At 40.3% G+C, this 17,045-nt stretch overlaps 1 long non-coding RNA gene across 1 annotated transcript; it reads right to left on the reverse strand.

Annotated features, from left to right (window-relative positions):
* Positions 1–15,611: 15,611 nt before the first annotated feature.
* On the reverse strand, positions 15,612–16,313 carry LOC132159181 (uncharacterized). Its single transcript, XR_009437820.1, has 3 exons — positions 16,202–16,313; positions 15,964–16,089; positions 15,612–15,889 (listed from the first exon to the last, which is right to left on the reverse strand). It is a non-coding gene; the product is annotated as an uncharacterized LOC132159181 (long non-coding RNA).
* Between the last annotated feature and the right edge of the window lie 732 nt (positions 16,314–17,045).

A 17,045-nucleotide genomic window follows, 5' to 3' on the forward strand; every position in this document is an offset into this window, starting at 1 on the left:
TACTTTTCGGAGTATATTTAAAGATGGGTACTTTATACTCTTACTTGAGTAAATTTTTGGGGAAAAATCTGTACTTTTACTTCGTTACTTTGGGCGACGCTCCTCTCGTTACTTCATCTTAATGCAATAAATGTTAGGTGCTTCAGTTTATTCCAAACGCGCCGTCTACTTTTCTCTGGGCAATGAGCGATTGCCCTTTCGCGAATGATTCATTCTTTTGAGTCAATTCTGTTCAAAGGCTTGATCAAACCAATTGGAAAACGAGTGAATTGGTTCATGAATCAGTTTGAATGATTCGTTCAGTTCCCTGCCGCACGCGCTGAGCGTCTGAAGTGGTTTCACTCGGAGTTGTAATGTTTAAGAACAGAAAGAGCATTGAAAACGTGGCTGGAACTGCACTGAATTGAAATCTGCAAAGGCTATTATTTGCTAGCGATGGAGATCCTTATTAGATGAACACCGCGTGTGCTGTCTACTGTTTAACAGGTAATAACTTGGGCTACATTCGATTACAGTACACGATACCACTGACATTAGTTTGTTGTACGTGTGTGGCTTATAACAGAGGGGAGTCAAGTTGAATGCAGCTTCCAAACGACAAAAATAGCCGATTAAGATTTTATTAATTTTAATACAATCACACCGGCGTGAATACGTTCAGCAATTCATATAATCAGCTGCTAAATTCAGATCTGTGATCGCTGGCTGGCGCTGAGCCAGAGATAGATGCGTTTATACAGCGCTGCGCATTATAACCAATCACACATGATTCTTTTGAGCTTATTAAAGCATTGGCCAATCAGAGGTGTTCCGATGAGTCATCGCTAAAATGCCGGTGCTTCCTTCACTCGCTCACTGACTGAATACCTCTTTCTGGCGAATTCTCTCGTCAGAAACAACAAAGTGCAGATGTGTGTACGAATCTATAATTAAGATATTGATTTCACAGTGTTAACAGTTTCAGTGATTTTAATGGGAGTTTCTGAGAGTGATTGAAATCTAGACTGTCTGTGAAAATTATGTTTAATAATGTAAATGTTATTTGCTCTCTTTCTGAACAATGAAAGATTAGTAGCAATATTTATATCACATTTACTTTCAATGTTAAATTCACATTTAATATAAAGTCAGTCATATTAAAAATATGTTATGGTATGACACCTATATCTGTTACTTAAGTAAACAGACAGGGTTTTATAATAAATTACATAAATTGGAGTAAAGGCTGATGAAATATATACATTTATACACACACACATACATTACATACATTTTATCTATATATCTAAATAAAAATAGGCTCAGTATATATGACCCAAAGTAACTAGTAACTAACTACTTGAGTAGATTTTTTATCCGATACTCTTTTACTCTTACTCAAGTAACTATTCAAGACTAGTACTTTTACTTTTACTTGAGTAAATATTTCTAGAAGTACTTTTACTTTTACTTGAGTACAGTTTTTGGGTACTCTACCCACCTCTGCCTAACATAATAGTTTTCATTGGCCTGTTTACGCAGTGGTATTGCGCAATAAGGGAAGCGTGTTTAATATACAAACTGGATACCGCTGTTTTCAGTGGAATCTGAGGAAGACGGCAAAAAAAACGCATCTCTCTAGCATTAATAGTTTTTGAGATAACTACACATTTGTAAAAGTATGCCATTTTGGGCGGTACTGCCCAATCCGTCCCCAGAGGGTTAAAGAGCTGTCCATGGTACCGGGATTTGCTGGTTGCAGGATGTGGTAAGGGTGGCGTGGGTGAGAATGGTCACTTTTGGTCCAGTTGTCCTGTAAGGAATGAGGTACACTTGGGGAAGGTGGTATGAATGGTATGAATTAGTCTTTCTCGTGTGTGAGTGTTAGTTAAATTGGTTTATTTATTTTTATTTTTTTTGATTCTGTATGATTTTGTTTTGGTTATTGTGGGAGTTTTTCTTTTTTTTCTCAGAGTCCCACTAAAAGGGGTCTCTGTCATTAAGGGGGGGGGGGGGTGATGTCATGACCGGCTTTGCCGTGCTGCTGGTCAGCGTGTTGTTGGTCTGTGTTTGATGGTTGCCATCTGTTTGTCTGTTTGAGTCCTACAGGCGGAGCTGTAGGCGGGCCGTAAAGGTTAATGAATGACCGGTTAAAAGAGGCCTTCCAGGGTCTCGTTCTCTCTCTCCTCTTGTCTGGTGCAAAAATGATGTCACACACTGAATGAGCAGAGTAACAGATAAAGACACCAGTGAGCACTATTCTCATGAGGAAAGCTAAAAGTCTGAAGAGTGTGAGCTTTTCAACAGCTTTCCCTGGAATTGCACTGCTTTGAAACACTGTTGGCTTCAACAACACAGGCTTTGACTTAAAGGTGCCATGTGCAAAAATTGAGCTAAAAATATTCAAAAAAAGACCTACACGCATCAAAAGTATGAGAAGAAATAAGGGCGATGATGTCATTAAAAAAATGTAAAGTTATAGTGCTGCAGAGATATCAACCTTAATTAGCAGTAGCATTACTAGCCCCGGCCCGACAGGTGTCGTAATACCAGTTTCGGCCATGGGAGGCGGTATGCGGGCAACATAACCACCAGCCAACCTGCAATACACGAATAACTCACACGGCTTGTGGGCGTAATCTAACCTGATGTCAATCATGTGGAAAGTACAGCCCACTACTTAATTTCAGTTCAGGGAAGAGACTTAAGCCCTTGGCAAGAGACCACCACCCGCTACAGGGAAACAACCGCGCTCGGAATCACAAATCAAATCCGATAAGAAAAGGAGCCGAACCAGAGTAAACATCGGCACTGCTTTCAATCGCTGGAGACAACTGATGGACCTGAAAGAAATGAGGTCCGACACCGAACTTGCAACATTTCTTTTGGATTGGTAAGTTAGATGCTGTTAGTATTTCGCTAGAAGTTTGTTTTATATGTTTGTGTATTTTTTTTTCGGGAAGTTATAACATAGAAATGTATCGAAGGCTGTTCTATAAACGTGCTAATGTTAGCGATGGCTAACCGTAGCTGCGTTTGATAATTAGCTAGCTATAACTTACCCATTTTTTTATATCATAAGTAACCTGCTCTGTCTAGTCTGTTGGTCTCCGTGTCCTCTTTGCTTCGTGGTTTTTCTGTATGTGAGAAAATTGATGTGTGGCGTGAAAGCGTGTGAAAAGAGTCAATTGCGTGTCTCACGGTGAATGCTTGAGAGTTGTCAGCTCTGGTTACGTTGGTTGGCGCTAGCTTGGTCAACATCAGCTGTCTGATGTTGACCAATGATGTTGACAGAATGCTGCCTGTCAAATTAATTTAATTCCAATAATGTGTATTTACAACTCAATGTAATATGAACAAAACAAATATGAACATATTCACTGGTAAAGGTGAAGGGGAGTAGCTTGAAGATGTCATGTTTCAAAATCACTTGACATCACCCAATGTTCCTCTGGAGGCAAAACGTCCTCTTATAGCAGCGGTTTTCAATTCCAGTCCTCGCGCCCGACTGCACTGCATATTTTGCTCGTTTCTCTTTAACACACCTGATTCAGATAATCAGCTCGTTAGAAATGAACTCCGTGCATGAACTGTTTTTCAAATGTTCATTGCTCCCTACTCTCTAAGCAGGGGAAATCTGTTGAAGTTTACCTCACATCGAAACATTCATTCACTGATTTGTGCTGTGCAGCGTCTTTAAACATGGACAACTGTGACATCATATACCTCTGTAAATCAATACAATTTAAATTCACGTCTTGCACACTTCAATGCACTTTGATTGGAACATATAGCTACGTTCACTTCGAACTGGAATCATGGCTGAATATCCTGTGATGTCCACTTCGCATGGCACTTATGTTCGAATAGAACAAATGTCTGAAGCTCTAAGAGAAACATTCAAAATGTGCAGAGCAGTGGGGCGCGAGGACTGCAATTGAGAACCGCTGTCTTATAGGCTTCAGCTATGCTCTAGGGTTGTTGTGAAGGTAGGGGCGGAGCATAGAGACTATGCCGTTTCTCGTTTGTTACTCTAGAGTAGACCAATTCACTTTATTGAGGCATACTGCCCCCATCTGGTATGGAATGTGGAGTATGACTTGATTTTTTTGCCAGATATGACAGATGGCACCTTTAATGTAATTTTGTCCAAAAGAGCTGCTGAAGACTGCCAAAGCTGCTCATATAGCTTATGTAAGAGAAGTTTGAACAATTGTGGGATCACTCCCTCCAAAACGTAGTGCATCAAATCAGGTGGGAAAGATTTTGTCACCTAAAAGTTATCTCGAAGTGAGGAGATGTGGTGGAGGAGGGATGCTGATTAACCGTCAATGGATAGAGGTAAGTCAGCAATATTTATACTGTGGGATTGATTACTAGATTGTGGTCCACCTGTGTTGATTAGTCTAAGTATCTGACGCGCTCCTCCCGAACCTTGTTACGAGAACATCATTTCACGAGTTCACGCTTAAATATAATTAGCTGATGTATGGTATGTGTATTTGGCGTGCTGTCCAGGGAAGGGCTCAGAGCTCAGGAAACGCCCCCAAAAATAGCATTGAGTACTAGCGGGGGCTGATTTTATTTTCTGAGAAGTCATCTCGTTGGCGGACCGGAAGAGCCTATGTACTCCAGTGAGATATAATGATATAATATGCATGTACATTAGATTGTTAGCGATGCATTACGTTAAGTTTGTTCCATGGAACAGTATGATTAATTGTTTTTCGAGAGTAGTGTTGAGCTGGTTTTTATTTATTTATTTATTTTTAAAGACTCTACTACAGAACTGAGAACTGCTACGGCAGTAAGGAAGGATGGAAAGGGTTCCTGCGGGAGCAACTAGGCAAGGCAAGGCAAGTTTATTTATATAGCACATTTCGTACACAATGGTAATTCAAAGTGCTTTACATAAAAGAAAGTAAAATAATAATGAAGAAAAATAATAAGAATAAAACAAGCAATTTTAAAACTTTTAAAATTATAAAAAAAAATACTTATTTAAAAAAGATTTTACATAAAATAAAATAAAATAAAGAAAAAACTAAAAATATAGTGCAATCAGTTCGGACATAGCACAGTGCTCATTCAATAAATTCACAGCTAAACAGATGAGTTTTAAGTCTAGATTTAAATGTGACAAATTTTTTAGCACATCTGATCTCTTCTGGAAGCTGATTCCAACTGCGGCCGTCATAGTAACTAAAGGCGGACACCCCTTGTTTTGTGTGAACCCTTGGTATTTCTAACTGACTCGATCCTAATGATCTGAGTGGTCTGTTAGGCTTATATTCAGTGAGCATATCTGAAATATATTTTGGTCCTTGGTCATTTACTGACTTATATACAAGTAAAAGTACTTTAATATAAATCCTAAATGTAACGGGAAGCCAGTGTAAGGACCTGAGGACTGGTGTGATATGCTCAGATTTTCTGGTTCTAGTTAGAATCTTGGCAGCAGCGTTCTGGATGAGCTGCAACTGTTTAATGGTCTTTTTGGGAAGGCCGGTGAGGAGCCCATTACAATAGTCCACCTAGCTGGTGATAAAGGCATTAACAAGTTTCTCCAAGTCTTGGCTGGAAACAAAACATCTAATCCTTGCAATGTTTTTTAAATGATAGTATGCTGATTTAGTTACTGCTTTGACATGACTACTGAAACTAAGGTCTGTCTCCAGAATCACACCAAGATTCCTGACTTGATTTTTAGTTGTTTGACCCATAGAGTCAAGGTATGCATTCACCTTGAACACTTCATCTTTGTTTTTACTGCTGTGGCAGTAGGGATAATGCAGAAAAGAAATACGGACACTGCTGCGGTAGTGGAGAAATATAGATAGAGGCTACTGCGGGAGCAGACACTGCTGCGGCAGTGGAGAAAAATAGATAGAGGCTCCTGCGGGAGCAGACGCTGCTGCGGCAGTGGGTAGATACGGAAAAGGCTCCTGCTGGAGCAGACGCTGCTGCGGCAGTGGGTAGATACGGAAAAGGCTCCTGCTGGAGCAGATGCTGCTGCGGCAGTGGGGAGATACGGAAAAGCCTCCTGCTGGAGCAGACGCTGCTGCGGCAGTGGGTAGATACGGAAAAGGCTCCTGCTGGAGCAGACGCTGCTGCGGCAGTGGGGAGATCGGAAAAGCCTCCTGCTGGAGCAGACGCTACTGCGGCAGTGGGTAGATACGGAAAAGGCTCCTGCTGGAGCAGACACAGAGCTCGAGTCCGTCTGCTGCAAGAATTTGAAAGATGCCAATTTCTCCTCGAAAAAATGTCTGAGGCAGACAAGGACACGTATGTTTGCGTTGTGAACCATCCTAGTTTCGCCCCGCATATGGACAGAGGCGTCCTGGAGACATACTTCAGAATTCCGAAGGTAAACTGGAAACGCCAGCCGAAGCCTGCAGGGACAAATGGACGTCTAACTGTAAAATAAGTGTTTCAATTTTATTTATTATTCATTTCGTGAAATGAATAATAAATGGTACATATATGACCCACTTTCAATGAAGATCAATGTTTCCACGGGTGAAATGCTCCTTTAAGATAAAGTAACGAGAGGAACAAGGAACGAAAACGAAAACCGAAAACGAACGAAATTTTGACAGGAACAGAACCAGAAACAGAAATGAAATCAAATTTTTTAGTTCCGAACAGAATCGAAAATTTGAAACGGCAGATAACCGGTTAATAACGTTATTTTATCGTTCCATTTAATATTTGAAATTTGCTGTCAACCAATCACGAATTCCAGACTCCGGCATATGCAAATATGACGCTGAAGCCAATGAGTGAAATGTCCGCTCATTTTAGGAGAGTCTCAATGACAATGCACCGCCTTCAGGGCCGGATTAAGACCAAATTAGGCCTGATGACGCAGCGCAAAAAGGGCCTTTTTTTTCTCACCGTTGGTGCATGTGCATTCGACACTCAAGCGCCAGCATGCTTAGCCTTTCCTGTCCAACTGAGGACCGCAGCTATCCTTTGATTATTCCCAACTTTGAGAAGCTCCGCTCACCGGAGTCATTGGACATCATCATGCACAGATAGATGCGCTAACCAATTTCGACATTTGGAAACGTCTGAGAAAGATTCAGCTCGTTGTCACGCTGTCAGTCTCTGTTTCCTTGGGTGTCCACTAGTGAGCTCAATTCCCCTTAGGCACTTCACCATAGGCACTATAATTCCCCTAGTCTGGTCCGGTCTTCACAGTAATTGCACTCCAGTTAATTGCACCAGGTGCAGGCAATCTATTGTCATTAGTCTCCTTTATAAATACCTGTCTTTCCCTGTTGTTTGTATGGAGTCCTTACCCTTCGTGTTACCAGTGTTCTCGTCCTCCGAGTTCCCGTTCCCGTTCCCGTTCCCGTTCCTTTCCTTCCGGTTCCCTCTTTTGTTTTGTTTGTCTCCTTGGACTGTTGATTTGGATTACCCTCAATTGTTTAATAAATTTACCTGCAATTGGATCTCTCCCTCTCCTTGTGTTTCTCTGGTCGCGAATCGTCACAGAAGGACTCCATCCAAGAGGATCCAGCGGTATGTCTAACCATAGTTCCTTCCCAGTCACCGAGCGGGTGAGGAATGGGTTTGAGGGTACCCGCCTGGTAGTGTTCCGTGGAACCAGGGGAGGTCGCTCAGGAGGGAGTAGTTGAGAGGAGGTCCCGCAGCGATCTCCACTGTGGCCTCCCGTTGACCCGGGGTTCGGATGGGAGCCGCCGTTTCCCCATAGTGGACAGAGAGGGGAGAGGAGGCGCAAATCGGCTGAGCCAGCGCCGCTGTGTAAGATGGCCGCCAACCCAGCGCCGCTACGCAGCATGGCCACCAACCCCGCACCACGAGGCAAGATGGAAGCCAGCCCCACACCACAACACAAGATGGCCGCCAGCTCAGCGCCACAAGGCAACATGGCCGCCAACCCAGCACCACAAGGCAAGATGGAAGCCAGCCCCACACCACAGCACAAGATGGCCACCAGCTCAGCGCCACAAAACAAGATGGCCACCAACCCAGTGACACAGCACAAGATGGCTGCCAAACCAGCACCACAAGGCAAGATGGACGCCAGCACAATGCCACAGCACAAGGTGGTCACCAGTCCAGCACCACGGTGCAAGATGGCCACCAGCTCAGTGCCAACGCCTAAGATGGCCACAGAGACGTTTTTGGATTATTTCTCCATGCTGTCAAAGATCCTAGAGATTCCCAGAACTGTTCACGTCACGTCTGCTGAGCCAGCACCACAGTATAAGATGGCCACCAACCCAGCGCCGCTGCGCAACATGGCCGTCAGCCCGGAGCCACTGCAGAGGATGGCAGTTACACTGGGCTTTCCTGAGTTGAGTCAGGTTCCCGTTGACCCTCCGGAGTTGAGTCAGGTTCCGATTGACCTTCCAGAGTCGAGTCATATTCCCGTTGACCCTCCAGAGTTGAGTCAGATTCCAGTTGACCTTCCAGAGTCGAGTCAGGTGCCCGTTGACTTTCCAGAGTTGAGTCAGGTGCCCGTTGACTTTCCAGAGTTGAGTCAGGTTCCGGTTGACCCTCCAGAGTCGTGTCAGGTGTTCATGGACCCTCCAGAGTCAGGGTTAGTCACGTCGACCTTCCAGAGTCAGGGTTAGTTACCGTTGGCCCTCCAGAGTAAGGGTTAGTTCCTGTCGACCTTCCAGAGTCGAGTCAAATTCCAGTTGATTCCCCAGAATCAAGACAGATTTCTGTTGACCTTCCAGAGTCGAGTCAGGTGCCCATTGACTTTCCAGAGTTGAGTCAGGTTCCGGTTGACCCTCCAGAGTCGAGTCAGGTGCTCGTGGACCCTCCAAAGTCGAGTCAGGTGCTCATGGACCCTCCAGAGTCAGGGTTAGTCACCGTCGACCCTCCAGAGTCAGGGTTAATCACCGTTGACCTTCCAGAGTCAGGGCTAGTTCCTGTTGACCTTCCAGAGTCGAGTCACGTTCCAGTTGATTCCCCAGAATCAAGTCAGATTCCTGTCGACCTTCCAGAGTCGAGTCAGGTGCCCATTGACTTTCCAGAGTTGAGTCAAATTCCGGTTGACCCTCCAGAGTCGAGTCAGATGCTCGTGGACCCTCCAAAGTCGAGTCAGATGCTCATGGACCCTCCAGAGTCAGGGTTAGTCACCGTCAACCTTCCAGAGTCAGGGTTAGTCACTGTTGACCCTCCAGAGTTAGGGCTAGTTCCTTCCAGAGTTGAGTCAGGTAACCGTTGAATTTTCAGAGTTGAGTCAGGTCCTGGTTGACCCTCCAGAGTCTAGTCATTTTCTCGTGGACCCTCCAGAGTCAGGGTTAGTCACCGTTGACCTTCCGGAGTCAGGGTTAGTCACCATTGACCCCTCCAGAGTCAGGGTTAGTCACCGTTGACCTTCCGGAGTCAGGGTTAGTCACCATTGACCTTCCAGAGTCAGGGTTAGTCACCTTTGACCTTCCAGAGTCAGGACTAGTCACCATGGACTTTCCAGAGACAAGACTAGTCACCGTTGACCTTTCAGAGTCAAGTCACTGGTGATCTTCAAGGACAGAGTCAAGTCACGAAGGGTAACACGAAACGGTTTCGGAACGGTAATGATATCAGAGGAATGCAGAACAGAAACGTTAAAATATCGATTCTGCTCTGAGGTATACCGATTGAATTTTTTTTTTTTTTTCGTTTTCAAGCCCTGCTTTTGTATAATATGTACATTTTCACTTATTTATTTATTTATTTATTTTACTTTCCCCCCCATTTTGTGTACTTAGTTTAAACTTCGGGCAAATTGATTCATGATTCATGTGTAAAGTTGATATATTTATTTATTTATAAGGGATATTGCTAACAAGAAGTGGATCACCTAAGCATAAATAAAGCAGCCACTAAAAGTGGACATCCAGTAAAGTTTCTAAAGCCATACAAATATGCAGAGATCCAGGAATTTATGATCCCACACCTTCAGAACAGGGAGTGAGCTAATTATAAACAATCATAACTTTACTTTTGCATATATATATATATAGCTATATATATATATATAAGGAGCTTCCACTTAATGTTACATAAAAAACTGATTTTTCTAGGTCCTTTCCAGGGAAATGCCGCATTATATTCTGTGACAGTAGAAAGGTCTCAGCCAAAATCACATGGGGAATTGGTTTTGAGAATCCAGACAGTGGTCTTGGTTGAGATTGCCAACTTGTGATTTTTTTAATTGTTTTCCCTGAAGCCCTAAGAGCAAACAGGCTTTCATCACTGTTGGAGTTATGGCCAACGACATCTGCAAGCTCTAATGACTTGATGAAATTGCAGATGGATTCCAAGAAAGGTGGAAGTTCCCAAACTGCACAGGAGCTGTTGGTTTCTTTATTTTTTGATTGTACTGGTTGACACCAGAAATTAATGTACCATAATGGGCATGTACTGAGGCTGCAGGGTTTTTTTTTTTGTTTGTTTGTTTGTTTACATTTACATTTAATCATTTAGCAGACGCTTTTATCCAAAGCAACTTACAAATGAGATCAATAGAAGCAATCAGACCAACAAGAGAACAACAACAGTATACAAGTGCCATGACAAATCTCAGTCTAGTACAGATCACATTGCCAGGGGTTGTTTTTGTTGTTGTTGTTGTTGTTTTTTTTACACAAGAATATGCTAGACAAGAAAAATAAAGGTAAGTGCTAGTATTAATTGGTTAAGTCCTGGCGAAAAAGATGATTCTTTAGATCGTTGTAAGTGATCAGGCCTACCACTGTTGGGTCATCAGCAAATTTGACGATGATGTGATTGGATCTGTTTGTAGCTGCGCAATTGTGGGTGTACAGGGAGTACAGGAGTGGGCTGAGAACACAGCCCTGAGTAACACCAGTGTTGAAAGTAAGTGTGGATGATGCATTGTTGCTCATTCTTACCACCTGACATGGTCCAGGATCCATTGATCCAGTTGCACAGTGATCTGTTTAGGCCCAGAGCCTGGAAGAACTATGATACTATTGAACTGAATGATAAACTGTAATCTACAAACATCATTCTTACCAGGGGCGATTCCTCTGAGTGGGCAAGGGAGAGAGTGTCGCTAAAAAAAATTAAATGTGAAAATAATCGATATTACAAAAAATAAAACAATGCAAATATTACTAAATATGACATTAAAGGTAAAAAAGTCACCAACAGCAACACCCACGGGTAAAGTTACAGTGGAAGCTTGCCTCCCTTCATGCTATTTACTTTTAATAGAGACCCCATAGCGTGCTGTGGGTTTAGTTTAGTTAATTAAAAATGAATGGGTGAAAGTCACGTGAGAGGAGGCAGTGCCTTCATTATGATATGATTGCATATGACTAGTTATGTTTGGCTGTGATTTGTTCATGGGATAAATCAAAACACAAAGTGTTTTGTGTGTTCATGAATCAGTATAAATGAACAATATAATGGTGTTATTGGGAAGACTAATTTTAAAAAGTAAGTTAACAACTCACACATATAACCACGTTGTTATATAATAAAAAAAGTCAAATAGCCTGAAAATATGATTTCAGACTGCAACACAGTGTTGGCCCACATCTGGCCTGGATCTGGGCTGATACTGGTTGCTGTCAGCTTGCTTACATTTCTAGTTAATCTCTGTGTCTGTGACCAATAGCCTGTTTACCAAGCTTTGAAGATGGAAGAGCCGAAAAAACAATAAATAGGTAAAAGTTCACAAATAAAATATATTGGTTAGTACATTGAGTTATTATTTTGGAATATATGTAAAATTCATAAAAACACTAGCTTGATGCGATTCATGGCTTTAAATAGAATTTTAATTATATTTTTAAGTAAAAAAGTATTAACCCACAGATTCTCACATACTGTATTCTCTGATGAACCAAAATCAAAACATTTGCTGAAGATGGGTGTCAGAGCAACAGGCCACCAGTTGTTCAATCACAAGAATTTAGTTTTCTTTGGTATGGGCACAACGGTGGATTTTTTAAAGCACGAGGGAACCACAGACAGAGAGAGAGAAAGGTTGAAGATGTGTGTGAAAACCCCGGCTAGTTGGCCATACAAGCTCAGAGTACATGACCTGTGATGAAATCTGGACTGCAGGCATCTGAAGGATCCGGTTACATCCACGGCACAGACAGAAGATTTCAGCTCATCTGGGAACTGAAGGCCTCTGGAGCATTCCAAAACAACCACTATGTGTGGCTTAATTGTTATGTGCAAGTATTTTGGAAATGTTCGGATATGCACTTTCCTTTTCGCTTGTCTTTCTCGAGTGCCTGTTCTGTGTTGGGTTGAGAGAGTGTGTTAACAGATGTGATTATGAACTCTGTAAATTCCCTCAGTATGCAGAATGGATACAAGTTAGGAGATTCCTGACCACAGTTTGTTGTCAGAGGTGTATAAAGTATTTAACATTTTTACTCAAGTGAAAGTACAAGTATCTGGCCAAAATCATACTTGAGTAAAAGTAAAATGTACAACTTTAAATTGTACTCAAGTATTAAAAAAATAGAAGTACTTTTTTTCTGACAGACAATACAGAAGAATGGATAAAGGGAGACGACGAAAAAAATGCAATGGCACAGGTCAAACATGTATATTTAGTTCAACAACAACAATTAAATGACACCCAGCAGAACACACACACACACACACACACAAAAACTAACAAAAAATAAAAACAGGGAAAGGGATTAAAAGGAAACTCCATCATTTCCACTCTCGTGCCACCCTATATGACTTTCATTTATCAGATGAACACAAAATAAGAGTTTTAGAAACAAATAATAATTCTCTTTATATAATGAAAGTGTATGGGACATCCAAAAATGACACTTAAAAACTATACACAAAGAGAATATGACAGACCATGAAACCCCTGTTAATGAATGAATGCATATGTAATAAAAATACAAATACCAATATTTTAATCTTGACCGTCATGTTCACTTTGTGTGGTTTCTGAAGTGGTCCTGTCCCCTTGCATGGACTAAAAATCTCTGCTTGTGTTCATGTGAAGAAAGAAAGTCATAAACATCTGGGGTTCATTAAATAGTGAGAGAATTTACATTTTTGGGTGAACTATCCCTTTGAAGAGCAAGATGTGATGGAGAGGCTAGAAATATATTCCAGACAGAATACAAGAATGTGTTGAATTAATGAGGAGAGTCATAGAATTAAAACATACAACGTTAACGTTTTTAAAAGCCACTTCATTTGTGACAACTAATCTTTGAAATGTTTATTTGGGGCATTTAGAGTTTTTTTCTTTGCAAATATTGATAACTAATTATTTGTGACTAATTAGATTAATTAATGAGAAAAGCATGTAATTATTAAGATAACAAAAATGTTCACTGACAATCCTAATTCCTACTTAATGATTCATATAATGACATATTGTAAATAAAACATATCCACCACCTGCCAAAAACATCACTAAACATGAATTACAATTTATTTAGCATATAAATTCTGGTGTCTGGTTTGCATGGGTTCCATCAGCACTCCCAAAACCAACACATTCTCACTCCCATATCGTCAGATATTGAAGCTTGGTCTGCTCACAGTTGTAAAATAGAAGCAGTTCTGGGGGAATGATGTATGAGATCAGCTTGGCAAAAAGTCTCATGGCATATTGCATGATTCACAGCCTTGAATACCACTCCGGAGCAGTTTTCCAGACGGTGTGGATTTAGTGTGTGTTCAGGGCCCTGCACTTTTGATGTTTTCAAGACATGGCAAAGTCTTGCACACTTACTATATTTTCTGTACCTTCCTGTTGTATGCAACTGGCCAAGACCACAAGCGTGACTCATAATGTGGGAAAAGGATGGAGGTGGAGCTTCACTGCAAGTACAACAACATCACAGGCTCCAACCATTTGATTTCAAATGAGGAGTGTTTTTCCTTAATAAAATGTTCTTATTTTTAATCCCACTGGATTTTAGTGGAGTTTAGATTCAACCCTAATTAAACACACCTTATCAAACTAATCAAGTCCTTCAGGATTATTTGAAAGCTATGGTATGTGTGTTGGAGCAGGGTTAAAAAAAAAAAACTCTGCAGGGCTCCGGCCCCCAGGAATTGAGTTTGACACCCCTGATCTAGACGAAAATGTCAAGCTTTTTCAAGGTCATATTGAAACATTTCAAAGCTTGAATAAATATAATGTTTACAATCAAGCATTTATATTAATTTGTATTTGTATTGTGTTTATTTAGAGGGTAGAAGCATGTATGGCATGTGTCATTGGTCACAGAGGTTTTATCACGGGTGATAGAAGGCAAAGTGAAGTTACATTCAACACTGAAATGCCAAAGCTTATGTAATGAAAAAAAACTTTAAAGCACATGAGCTTGATTTGTTTTGCCAAAAGGATGTGTTCAAGTAAATAAGAAAAATCCAGGGTGCCATATATTCATATTTTAGGTTATAGGTTGCAGATTTAATGATATCATTTATATATCATTAAATCTATTATTTCAAATAATAATAACAACAATCAGTGGCAGTTTGGTCGATATGTCATTGAGACCACTAGATGGCCAGATTCTACAAGACCAGCAATAACCAAAGCAGCCAAAACAGGAACTAAACACAAGAAGGACGTAAAAAGACGTGATGTGGTCACATTAAATTTGTCTCTGACAATCAAAAACTTAAATTTACTTTATAAGTTGGACAAGATGAGAAAGACGACTTTAAAATAGTCATTTAAAACAATTATTATGTCTAAATTGGCCAGTATAAACAACAGAAATCGCTGGATTTAAAATGAATGCAAGAACAAATTATAGTCCAATTAATGCACACAGAGTGCATAAGACTTTCAATGCACAAAACTATTTAATATATATATATATATATATATTAGGTGAAGAAAATGTAAGAGATATAATCTCGCTAGCACATCCTGGCCTAAGGTGAGACTTTGTGGTTTCTTATTTGCACATAGTGCAAAGTAAGTGAAACATTTCAGAGCTTCTCTCAACACTTTATTTAAAGCAAACTATTCCAAATTAATTAATTAATAACTGAGCACAAAATGTGCATTATGATTTTTTTTTATAAATAAACTAAAATGCAGCACCATATTCAAGTGATTTTATTATCATTTCAAACACACAAAGCTGTCATGGTGACCAGATTACAAAGAAATTTCCTGTAAAAGCAGCTCTGAATTTATTTTTGCTGCGAAAACAGCAACGAACACGACTGGTTGAAAATGCGCATGATACAAACCTTAATTTTTATAATTCATGACTGAAAACATTTTGCAACATGATATTGATGTACCATTTACATGGTAATGCAATGTTTGATTTTAAAATGGCTTTTAAAGGATGAATCTTGATATTTTAAGTTTTCACTTGATATATAACTTCTGTTGATTTCTAAAATGTGATAAAAAGGCAACGAATAAGTCTTTTTTTTTAAACAAAGGTCAAAACTACTGTTATTATTTAGATTTTTTAGGGTGCACTCTTGTCATAAATTGATCTATTACTTTTCCTACATAATTTTTTACAAAACAAATTGGTAAAATATATATTTGGGAGACTTAGACCTTTCCAACTATATATAGTTTGTCAAGATTAGATTAGATTTGATTGTAATATAGTGAAGTAAACGTAGGCATCCCGTATTCGGGACGGGGTGACAGTTAACTATGCAAACATTTATTATTCAGTAAACCCAAGAAAATTGTCCGTTATATTCTAAAATGTATGTTGGGTTTCTGTTCTATGTAAATTGATCCCAGGGACCCTTATAGCTGAAGCTGGGACATATTTAAATTTTTTGCCAGTTGTCTGGACACCTCCCAAAAGAGACATCAGGTCAGCGTTTTCTGGATCTATCAGTTAAGCTGCAGAAGGTCAGTTTCTTCGTCGTTGTGGGTGTTTGTTACTGCGACCAGCAAAAAACATACAAAAGCCAAAGTATGCTAAGAAAAAAAAAGAGAATCTCATGATGCCATTGCAGTACATTTAACGGTAATAAAGTAGAACTTCAACTCACCTATGAACCCAAATACCAGAACAACACTGATCAGAGCAAGTATGACAGTAACCATCTGCCACAATGTCGGCTCTGTAGGGTACACTACTACAGTGTGATTCTGACACTCTAAAGGTTGAGTTGGGACTGAAAAGAAAATAGAAATATATACCAATGCTGGTGTGTTTGTATATTAGAGTAAGCAATTGCTTTTTTGAGCTATATATTGTTATGAGGAAACAGGTGAAGTATCACTCACCAGTGATCGGTGTGATCCATGGGGTCTGGACAAGTCTAATGCCTTTGCTGAACTTTGCAGTTTTGTCTATGTTTGTACAGTAATAAACCAACCCTAACTCATCAATGCTGACATAATTTATGAACAGAATATTTCTGTCTGAATGTATTATTGAAGTAAAATGTTGGTGCTGGGTTTGAAAAGGAGCGTAATATCAGAATTGGAGAATGTTTTGAATTTATTATCGACCATGTCACCTCCTTTAAATCAAGATCACAGTTTAAGGTCACACCTTGACCCAAATCTGTTATATGATCTGTTAAAATCTCCGCAACTTGACACCATGTTAGTAGATCTGTGACAAAAAAATAGGAGTATTTAAATTAAAACAACTAAAATGTTAACCATCAAAAATCCATTTATTCATAACACATATGCATATGAAAAGGTTTTTGTAAATGCCACTCACAGAGCTGAAGAAGGAAGATCTTCAACATGATGCAGTCTTGCTTCACACTGCTCTTGAGATGAAACCAATAAGAGAGGTCTTTAGGCCACAACAAGCAGAGGAAGTCAAAGAACACAGTATAAAAATAACTATCCCTGGCAGCATGGCTCTCTAAAGAACCTCTCAGTTATTTTTGTGAAGTGACGAGCCAAACAAGAAACTAAAGAAACTTCTGTGCAATGGAAACTGGTGTGGTACATGTAACATTTAAAGGTGCAGTGTGTAAATTTTAGCAGCATCTAGTGGTGAGGTTGCGAATTGCAACCTACGGCTCAGTCCACCGCTCACCCCTCCCTTTGGAGAAGCTACTGTGGCCGACACAGCAAAATATGTCATTGGTAAAGATAGCATGATAGT

This window comes from Carassius carassius, chromosome 16 (assembly GCF_963082965.1).
Source record: "Carassius carassius chromosome 16, fCarCar2.1, whole genome shotgun sequence".
NCBI classification, from domain to species: domain Eukaryota; kingdom Metazoa; phylum Chordata; class Actinopteri; order Cypriniformes; family Cyprinidae; genus Carassius; species Carassius carassius.